Source organism: Priapulus caudatus, unplaced genomic scaffold (assembly GCF_000485595.1).
Source record: "Priapulus caudatus unplaced genomic scaffold, Priapulus_caudatus-5.0.1 Scaffold195, whole genome shotgun sequence".
NCBI classification, from domain to species: domain Eukaryota; kingdom Metazoa; phylum Priapulida; class Priapulimorpha; order Priapulimorphida; family Priapulidae; genus Priapulus; species Priapulus caudatus.
The window spans coordinates 177,652-188,823 of record NW_014577256.1 but is presented as its reverse complement, the minus strand read 5'-3'; positions in this window follow the sequence as shown (position 1 = coordinate 188,823).

The following is an 11,172-nucleotide window of genomic DNA, read 5'->3' as shown; positions in this document are numbered from 1 at the left end:
AACGGCACCTGATGCATGGGTTAAATTATGTAATTGAGTGTTAAAGCAGGTTACAACCCGTTTGCAGCTTTTTTCACAATTCCAAGAAAGGGTTTTGGCTGTCGCCCTCATCCCAGCGGTGGTCACTCTCTACATATTCAATAATGCCCCCCCCCCCATCGTACATCAATCAATGCCGCGCTGCAAGCGCAAGAATTGTTCTACTAAAAAGAGAATTGTCGTAGTCAGAATGAAGGCTGTACATGTACTCAAAAGTGCCTCAAACACCATCTCCTGCTATCTACATTTTCAAAATTTTCTGGGGGAGGGCCTCCCTACCCCCGCCAGTTTTCCACCTCCCTCCTTGAAATCCTGGATCCGCCACTGCTTCTCATGCCTCTTTTCACAGAGTTAGGATCCGTAATACCTTTATCGCGAAGTTGATTTATTCGGTATATACTACTAATGCGATCAGCGATTATGGGTTTAATTATTCACTGAAACTACTCGCGTTCTTACGAATTATCCATGAGTATAAAATGTTCAATTAACTAAGATAGATTACCTAATATGACTACATGAATATCCTAACGCGTGACGCAAATCGTATTTACCACATTATAATAATATTCTAAATCTCACTTTTGTATTCTGGAGCATTTTCTAACTCCGTGTTACGATTATTGGCTGTTATATGATCTTATTATGACTTAAAGCTTAACCATCTTCTCTATAAAAATTGGCTTAACTTATAATGAGACTAAATCAAATATATAAGTAGTTACTGTAGAGGTATGTAGTGTCTTTTAAATCTACGATCTGATATTACTGGAAGATGCAAAAGATCCAGGCATTCATGTTCCTCGTGTTATACGCTCGTCGGCATAAAATCATCTTGCGCGCGAAAACAAATAATTTGTCTTGGCCCAATATTGGAATAGCCGCAGTCACGGTAAATAAATTACATATAGGCCTACACTGAAGCTTTTATATACATGTATACGATCGGCGACAGGTGAGGACCCTCTGCAACAAATATGAGGTTTACACGTGTAATGGGTCCACCTATACATGCCACAACACAGCTCGTAAAAACCTGACGGCAGGTCTACAAATCCGACAATATATGTACACATCTCAGCTTCTGGGTTAAGAGATCCAGCTAGCCCCAAATCCCAATTTTACACGCAAACAGCAACAAAAGTCATCACCTATAGGCGCCTCTCGCTGTGACAGAAACAGGGTATTATATGTATAAGCTACTAGCTGTCAAGCTGATTATGGCTGACCCCAGCACACCCACAATGAACTACTGTTCGGTCCTGCACTGCCCGTAGAATTATAGACATTTACATTTAAAATGGCTAACCAACGGACCTTGCATCATAGCCGGAAAAGTCTTACAAAGACTTAGAATATACAGTATATTTCAATTGCATTCTATAGATCATTATTTCGACATAGTCATATTGCGCGTGGGCTATATTTGCTATGGTTCCGGCCCTTGCTGTTATGTGATCTATATTTCATAAAGCTGATGCCCTTGCTACTTATTTTAGTCATACTGACGTACTTTCACAATGTATGTTTGCCAGAAAGGTACAATTTAATTTTCATATCGCATCGTAGAATACGATAGCAATCATTACTAGAGTTCTGCACGTAACTTACCTCCTCCCTCGTGTCTTGTTAATTTGATTCACTTGACTTCAAAAGCGCATCATATATCATATACACGCATGGAACATATATGCGGCGCATGGAGTCAAATGTGCCTCTTTAAGATATACAATACCACGTCGTAAGATTCCAACAATGAATCCTCCATTCAATCGGTAACGAAGAGAAACAAAAGCAAACGCATCTTGGAATAGCTAGCTATAGATGTCCACGTAACACAGACGCTCTTCAAAAATACGAAACCGATTCATTCTCCAGAGGGTGTATATCGGCGTCGCGCAGCTCAATAAAAGTTTCGCGACGTGGTATTATGTTTATAAATGTCAGCGCTCAGTAGCCTACATTTACAAAACCTGCATCCGAGTCTACGCAAATTTAATCTGGTAGCTGAAGTCCACCTCGTGCCGGCCACGCTCACGATAACACGCAGTCTCACGACGTCACGCATGCCCTTATGCGTCGGAAATGCCACGGTCGCATCGCAACGTTACTTAGCAGTAACGTAGCATAGATATAGCCGATCGCTACGGGAATATATACCCGCCGAAGGGTTAGCTGCTCTCCGCACACACACACACGCACGCACGCACGCACGCACGCACGCACGCACGCACACACACACACACACGACATATACGGCAGGCGTTATACCTCCTGCCGCCGAAAACTTACTCACTCAGATATTCTAATAATGTTATAGGTTCTCAATAATTGCCTCTCTTGGCTCTCAATAGAACATTATTCCTAGAGTTCATTTCCTTGTCGCGGAACTAAGCAGAATGGACGTATATTCTATTAGCGGGCTTGGCCCGCTGAGTTTGTGTGCAGACATCTCCATAGGTTGGTAGCCGTTACACATCGCCGAGCAGCCAGACACACATTCAAGCTAAAAGACGCTTTATATAGGGGTGTGCGTCACCGAGGAACCAGGCATTCGGTATAAGATCAACACACACGCGCGCGTGCCAGCACGAACGCACGCTCACATGCACACACGCGCGCTATCACAAATACACACTGCGCGCGCGCACAACACACCACGCACGCACGCACGCACGCAAACTCCACGCACACACACACACACAACACACACACACACACACACACACACACACACACACACACAGGCCACCACACCACACACTACACATATATATATATATATATGAGACACTTGGTTGCAGAATTACCATATTACTGTCATAAAATTAACTTTATGACATCATTCGACAATAAAACTGTGATTAGAAAGAAGAATTTTACTACCAAATACAGAAAAACCTCGTGTATAACCATATGACTCATATAACACCATCAAAATGCATCATTTTTGTACATGTGTGATGCCAGTTTCGTAACAAGTTTTCCCAAGAAGGAAGAGTATCTGCCCTTTTTTACCCGTACTCGATTTTTTGGTAGTGCGCATAGGCTAGTTTACTGGTGGTGTCGGATCAAGCACCATTGTTAACACAAACACCATTAAACCTAATTATCAATGGCCCTGATTATACCCGAGCAAACTGAAAACCCCTCTGTTAAAACTATATTGTTGGAGGCAGATTGTATGACATTCCATCTCATTGTATCTACCAGGCAGGCATACTCTAGTGGCCCCTTGTTACCACAGTAATGATACTCCGGGACTATTCTATGCTGTGTATGCGTACGAAACGTACACGCGCGGCGGGGTGTAGGTATATTTGAATATAGCAGGACACGAACCGAACAGTTCCCTAATTGTTTCCTAGCCCCAAAACGCGTAGATATTCAGACCCAGATACACACATACACGCTCACACTCGGGCGCATGCGCGCGCACGCACACGCGCATTCCTACTAACGCACGCGTGTACGTCAACGAACGCACGCTCATACACGCACACGCACGCATACGCATACACGCCCCCACACGCAGGCACAATATACATAAATATCGTCACCATCGTCGCTTTGGCCTGGGAGATCTAAGACTGGCCGTTACTGGCTGCATGTTCTATACCCTTGTAAATCGAGCAGTCGGTCTCACTGCGTATAGAACTTGTGGCCGATTCGCAGGAAGCAACTGGTCTTGGCTGCTTACGGCACCATAAACTAATCACTGGCGATAGAGAGCGAAGTTGTTTATCGCTCACTTGACACACTGCCGGTCAGCCTGTGCCTTCCGTTCACTTGTTCGTGTGGTAAATACGGCACACGTATGAATAATATTTCAGTAGCAGACCGAAAAAGCAGCATTCTGACTCGTTCCATCGTCTTTGTTTACATTCAAGATGGATGTGGTGGCCTAGAAAGGCGTGCGTGTACTGCAACACCCGGCACATATATAATGGGCTACCATACTCAATTTCACTACAGTGTTCGTCATTACTTGATTGCCGATTCAGCTGCCATACTACTTATGAATAAATTATACCCGGCATGGCGCAGGGGTTTCTCATACACCTTCACTTTTGTAACACAGCTATTAGCCAGCAAATTATATATATATATAATTAGCCACGTTTGGATATCGAACTACCTCGCAGCTGTGCTGTGATATTTTGAATCTGAACATCTGAACGGATTGGTACACTTGTTTGTTTCAATCATGCCATCGAGTGCTATCTCCTCTTTAGCTTTTACGCCGACATTCTATATTCGTATTGTGCTGTGCGTGAGTGCGTATGTGCGTGCGTGCGTGTGTGCGTGTGTGCATGCGCGAGTGCATGTGTGCGTGCGTGTGTGCGTGTGTGCGTGCGTGTGTGCGTGCGCGAGTACCAGTATGCATGCGCGCTGATGTGGTTGTTTGTTTATTTGCTTGTTTGAGTTGTTGTGTATGTTTGCGCGTGTATTTAACCCCGTCTATCAAAATCCGAGTCACGACCAAGCCACTGAGCACAAACTCCATCGCTGTATACTTGACTGTGTATAGAGACGGAATGAACTGCCGGTATAACTAAACGTATTTATAACTTTCGTAGCCCTGAGGTCACACCTTTATTGCGGCAGCAATTCTTCGAAGAATGGTGTTCATGAGACGAATGATAAATTGGAAGTTAACAGGTATTAAATCGAGTGTGATAAGTGCAGAATAAATGAGTGGTTTCGACAATGAAAAGGGAACGTGTGTGAGCATTGATAACTACGTTCTATGTTTCATGCGTACTTCACCCTTTTTCACCATTTCGTTTATAATCTAATGAACCATATAATTCGTCCATCAAAATAAAATCGCGCGATTAGAATAGACTGTGGGTGAAAAGGGCTGAACTTTAAACGTTAAAGTTTATTTGATCTTCCACGATACTAGCGAATCTGCACAGGTCATAATACACAGTCATAAAACAATATTATTGCACAGTTATTCTCAACAGGTGATGTCCATTGCGAAAACGCTCTATGGCGAAGAACGACAACCAAGGTTACGAATCTTCTATGTAACTTGAAAGACATTTTCAAAGATGCTTGTGCGTACAGATATTCGAGACTAGGAATAGATTTCCAGCTGCGCAGCGGAGCTTGTGTAATCATTACAGGCCATGCCACACATGGCGTGTAATTTTTAGAGGCTACTAAATTTGCTTGACCCACGAATAGATGCCTGGGAGGTGAAAGCGATGAGTGAGAGCCGACAGTGTGGTAGAAGCAGGCGTGAGCCCATAGCGGGGAACGCTGATAGAAAGATCTTTAGTTTTCTAAGCTGTATGTTACGCCACCTTCTTCGATGATTTTTTCGCAATCGGTTCCTGATAGTGGACTACACTACATCTACTTCTACTGTCGTCGGCTTCATCATGTACGCAAGTCACTCCATTCAAATCTCAAAAGACACCGCCACATAATGTTCTCACGGTTATGTAAGTCATCGAGAGGATTTCAAACGGATAATTTACGAGGCTATTATAGATGAATAATATCAAGAGCATATAAAGAAGGCCTTCTTTATACGCTCATGATATTATCAGGAGTCTATCAATATATTGATAGACTCCTGATAATATGGTGGGATATCATAGCAGACCACCGCCAGGGCATTATGGTCAGTACATTCCCGTAGCTTGGAACTGTGCCAGACTGTTTGGCCAATTACATTGATCTGATAATTAAACTTTCGATTGACCTATATATCATAGCGTTAATACCATAGATTCCCGTTAAGCTATAGAAGGTCCCAAAAGTTTAGGTACTGTTATAAAAGCGTATTTGCACGTGAATAGGGTACGCAGATATTTCTGTCCATTTTACATGGGATTGTTTGTATCTGTAGTTGACGCGTAGCATGTTATCGCCCCCCCCCCCAGCGTAGTACCCCCTGCCGGACATTGTGTGTAATCTGCCCCTGTAATAACCAGTAATGACCAGGAAAGCCCCGCTTTCGTGGTGCTTTCAGTCTAAGCAGGTTCTTGAGCTCCGTGTACCTGCATGTCGCGTTATTTGCCTTATCGTCGTGAGCGGATATACAGCGTGGGGACGGCAGACTCTATATGCAAAACTTTTGGCATCAGCGCTATATATATAATATATATATATATATATAATATATATATATATATATATATAGATATAGTATATATAGATAGATAATATATTTATATATATTATATATATATATATATATAAAATAATAGATATAAATATGTATATGCTATAATATATATATATATTTATCGATTTTATTATAATATTATATATATATATATATATATATATATATATATATATATAATTAGCCAGCTGTGCACTGGGTGAAATATCAAAAGCAAATGTCAATTTCAGAGGAATATGACGTCTAAAGAATATTATTGGATTATATAGGCTGAAACGCAATATAGCGAGCATATACGTGTTTGTGTTTGTCACCCCCCCCCTCCATCGACGTAAGGGCCGTGTAAGAACCTGCCTCCCGACGTCGTTCACTATCGTCCCGCTCTAATGGCGAGACGGTCAAATATCTATCGCCAACCTTGAAGCTAAAACACTAGCATACATATATAGTAATTGCATGCGTTTAAAAAGCGATTCTACAAAGGCGTCGTCTATTTCGTACGCCCTAAACATTCTTGCATAATTTACTGCGTTGAGAACTTAAAGGTGGCATAACTAATTGCTTCGCTATTTCACACGTCGCTTCTGTTCGCCTCGTGAAAATATCACACATCGTACACGCGCGACCTGATGCAGGAAAGGATGGCTATAGTCACAGCTATTGCCACACACACTCGTAAACACACCCCATGAGACTACGAAGGTGTAATCAGGCCCAACCATATAGCCATACAACTAACCACTATTCCGATACTTCCTCGTGAAGTAGGATACGCTGCAGGTCAACTTTTGTGGCACGCATATGCGCAAAGTTTGCGCTCTCATATTCCCATTGCATTATCGCGGCTCCTACTTTATTTGCCCTGTTATTTGAAGTTGTCTAGTCTTGTGTAGTCACACGAAAACACCGTAAAAGCTCAGAGCGGTCGCGTGCCTAGAGGAATGACACGCGAACCTGTTCCCTAAGCTCCTTGTCGACTAGGAACTGCTAAAACCTCTAGCGATATAGTAAATAGGATATTATTAGTAGTAGTTTCAAACAAGTGCGCTCCTGGTGGCTACTACACGTAGCATCTGTCTCTATGTCATATGTATTGGTGTGTTAGCCTAACGTAGGCGTAAAAAATAATCGACGTCATGTATGACGTTTTTTGCGTAGACACGCGTTATTTTCGGAGATCTCATTTAATACATGTCTGTTACAGATAATTACTATGATACGGACACCGTATATTTAAAATTCGAGCAGCTCTTGTATGTCAATAGTGCTATTCCTATCGCTATATCTGTACTGAAAACCCGTATGCAGGATATCGAAATGAAAAATACGTTTTATATATTTTACTTTTGCTAGAATATGCCACTGCTGCGAAATGTGTAACACCATGACGATAAAAAAGCCTTTCCAATAAAAGATCAATAGTATTCATGATCATATGGAACGATCCATTATTAAAAGAATATGCTTACTAATGACCTTTTCATTACGTTAGGATCCCTCATATATATATAATCTATAATCATATATATACATATATATATATATATATATATTTAGTCCATAAACAAGCGATAGTAATTTGACATTTCTGAATAGCCGCTTACATTATGTAACCACGCTGCGCCGTAGTGTTGGAGATTGTATTGACAGCTGTTACCGCATGTGCATCACCCGTCAGGAATAGATGCCACAGTCTAACAGATCTGTGTTCGACATACCAAACCGAGTATATGCACTGTTATGTGAAGTATGCTGCGTCAAGCCAAGCGCGCTGTTCGAACCCGTACTTGTAAAGTGGTTTGACAATTGAGAGAGGTTTCGTGTGGACCAAAGTTCACTTGAACCCGATGGGTGACCCACGGGCTAAACCTGCTCGTCTATAGTCTGTTGTCAACGAGCATCCCGATATGGCAATAGCCACGCGTGTATGCACACTGTACGCATTTAACCGCGCACGCGGTTTTATACGTACATTCAGGTAAACTGGGGACTTTGTCTGAGGACAGCAAATCACCGTGTTTAGTGGTGACACTAACTTTGTATTCTCTCGCACTATTACGATACCAGAGCAAGCAGAGAATATAGTGAGCTGTTTGTTCGAGCATGCACACTGCTTTCGCACTTCGACCGTTGACTTCATGTAATACTGGTAATCCACACGCGCGATGTTACCATTACACGTTTCTGACATCGTTAGTTAATAATTGCAATTTCGTTGTCACTCGATGATTATTTACAGACTACAGCGGACATAGCTTGTCAGGTTTCGTTAATGAATATATAATTCGTTGCAATCTGCAAATTTAACGTTGACACGTGCACTCGACATGCTGTTATGCGTGTCGGTTCAATTTAACATTGTCGGAAACAACGTAAAGTATAATTAAAGAAACAATTTAATTTACAGGGGAATACTTCAGCAGGACACAGGGGGAAGGGGGGGGGGTTACAGTGTCGAATTTGATTCCGAACGAACACTTTGTATTATTTCGCATTTAAATTGTTCATAATTCATGTTCATAATTTAGCGATAAATGTTTGTGCAAAACGACATTAATTTTGTAATTTGCGTGCCACATGCACAACGAATATTACTGCGAAACATTTATAAGGAAACCAATACGTACGAAATACCTATACTGACGCGAAACAATGTTCAAAGTACGTCAGAATATCTTTATTACGAGGCGCTATAATTCCTAATTATAACGAATAACACTTTTCTATATCTGTAATAAATACTAGCTTCAATATCGATATACTAGTATAGTAACTTATTCAAGCCACAAAACTCTTCCAAAAACCTTTTATATGCAAATCATTCGGGTATCATCTTCCCCGGGGGATATGAAGAAAGCGTTAAACGTTTCTCATCTCCGCCCACAGAGACACACATCGTTTTGCGCAGACGCCACGCTTCGTGTTGTGCAAACGTGTTGCTGTGCAAACTTATTGAAACACGAATCCACGTTACGTTATAATGGCCCCATGAACGTGAGACAGGTCTTCGACGCAGACGATAGATTAAAGGATTTCAGATGTTGTGTTAACCCGAGCACGAAAATTGGCAGTCGCCCGCCCAACTGTTTGACAATCCGTGGCAACTAACTTTAATCGGTTTGCGCAAAATACTTTGCGCGTGACTACGACAGGTTTAAATGTTTCGAGTAAAGATTGAAAAGATCACGTAGAAACGGCATCGACGGAGAAGACGTCTTATCCAAAACTAGGTGATTGCTAGTTCTTATTTCAGGTCACTAACCATAGTCGCCAACCGTACCCAGAACACTCGCGAATAATTACTTAAAGGAAAACGAGCGAATAATTGCAAACGGCTATGACAATATCTGAGCTAAAATTACCCTTGTTTACTGACAACAAGCTTCAGTTGAGATAGATAAGATTGTCACAGCATTGACCACGCCAGTACCCAAGCCAAATGCCCCCAAACACACGCACATGCACACACACAAGGCACGCTCGCACGCAACCATGTACTCACGCACTGATCCGGAGCCCCCACCCACACATCCAAATACATACAGGCACGCACGCACGAACGCACACACGCATGCACACACGCACGCACACACGCACGCACGCACGCACGCACGCACACACGCACGAACGCACGCACGCACACACACACACACGCGCACACACACGCGCACGCACGCACGCACGCACGCACACACAGCAGGGAAGGACAGAATAAAGAAGCAGCAGCATAAAGGTTACGGCCGCTGTGCCTGATGTAGATTGTCGCCGTCTTTTATATGAATCGGTTAAAAGCTCACACATCGTCTCTAATCCACAACTACAGTAGTCCACGGACAGTTACATGACGCTACCTCCAGGAAGAACCTACTTGTTGTGAGCCTAATCTTCGCAAAAGATAAACAGTTCGCTACTCGAAAAGCCGATGAATTCAATTCAAACCACGAACTTAGTCTTCTTACGAGGTTGTGAGAGGGGCTAGCGAGATTCAAGAACGTTTACGGCCTATGTTAGTTTCTCTCGTTTGTAAGAATGAAGTAAGATTTCTCGTAGATACGATTTCATCGAAACTACGGCTATTCTGCTTGGTGACCATTTTTTTTTGCGTTCAGAATTTTTGATGAAAATAAGTGATGCAGTAAAGGGTACACGGGCACACGCATGTATGCACGTATACACACTTTCACACGCACTCACGCACACACATACATGTATACATAGACCTACCTATAATTCTTCGGCAATTAAATACACATTTGACTCAATGGTTCGGTCATGTAGCACACATAAAAACACACCGCATTTCCTGCAGGTAATGTGCAAGACATTTCGATGAATTGCCAACCTTGAGCTATCATCACTACGTTTAATTTGTGTGTAGTTAGGGCATTGCGACGTCGACTGCTGTGAAATTAAATCAACAGACAGCTTAATCCCGGACGACATCTAAAACTCACGAGCAAAGTTTATCAAATCAACTTCTCATTACATGACTATATGGCGGCAACAGTGGTAACGGTCAACAATGACGGAAAAGTGACCTAACCTTTATTTGCTGGATTAATAATTTCTATATTATAAATTTTGATGCAGACGTGCTTCGTTTATGTTTGGCAAAGCTCAAACCTGATTCGGGTTTACTATGTAGATTGTAAACGAATTAGCAATAATTGAGCTTAAACTTACACAGCAAGTTAAAATTAAATTACACACACCTGCCGAGAACTCTCTGCTTGCTGCTGTTGAATCCCGAGCTGCTTCATCTTGAAAAGAAGCGACATTCGAGTTTGTGTAATTATAGTAAAACATGTGAGATGTAGATGACACTCTCCTCGTTAAACAGGGGCGTCTAAGAACCCAGATTATTTTTGTTAAAGATTGCAGCAAACTCTGCTTGCTGATGCTAAATCCCTGCGCTGCTTCATCTTGAATAGAAGTGACATTCGAGTTTGTGTAATTATAGTAAAACATGTGAGATGTAGATGACACTC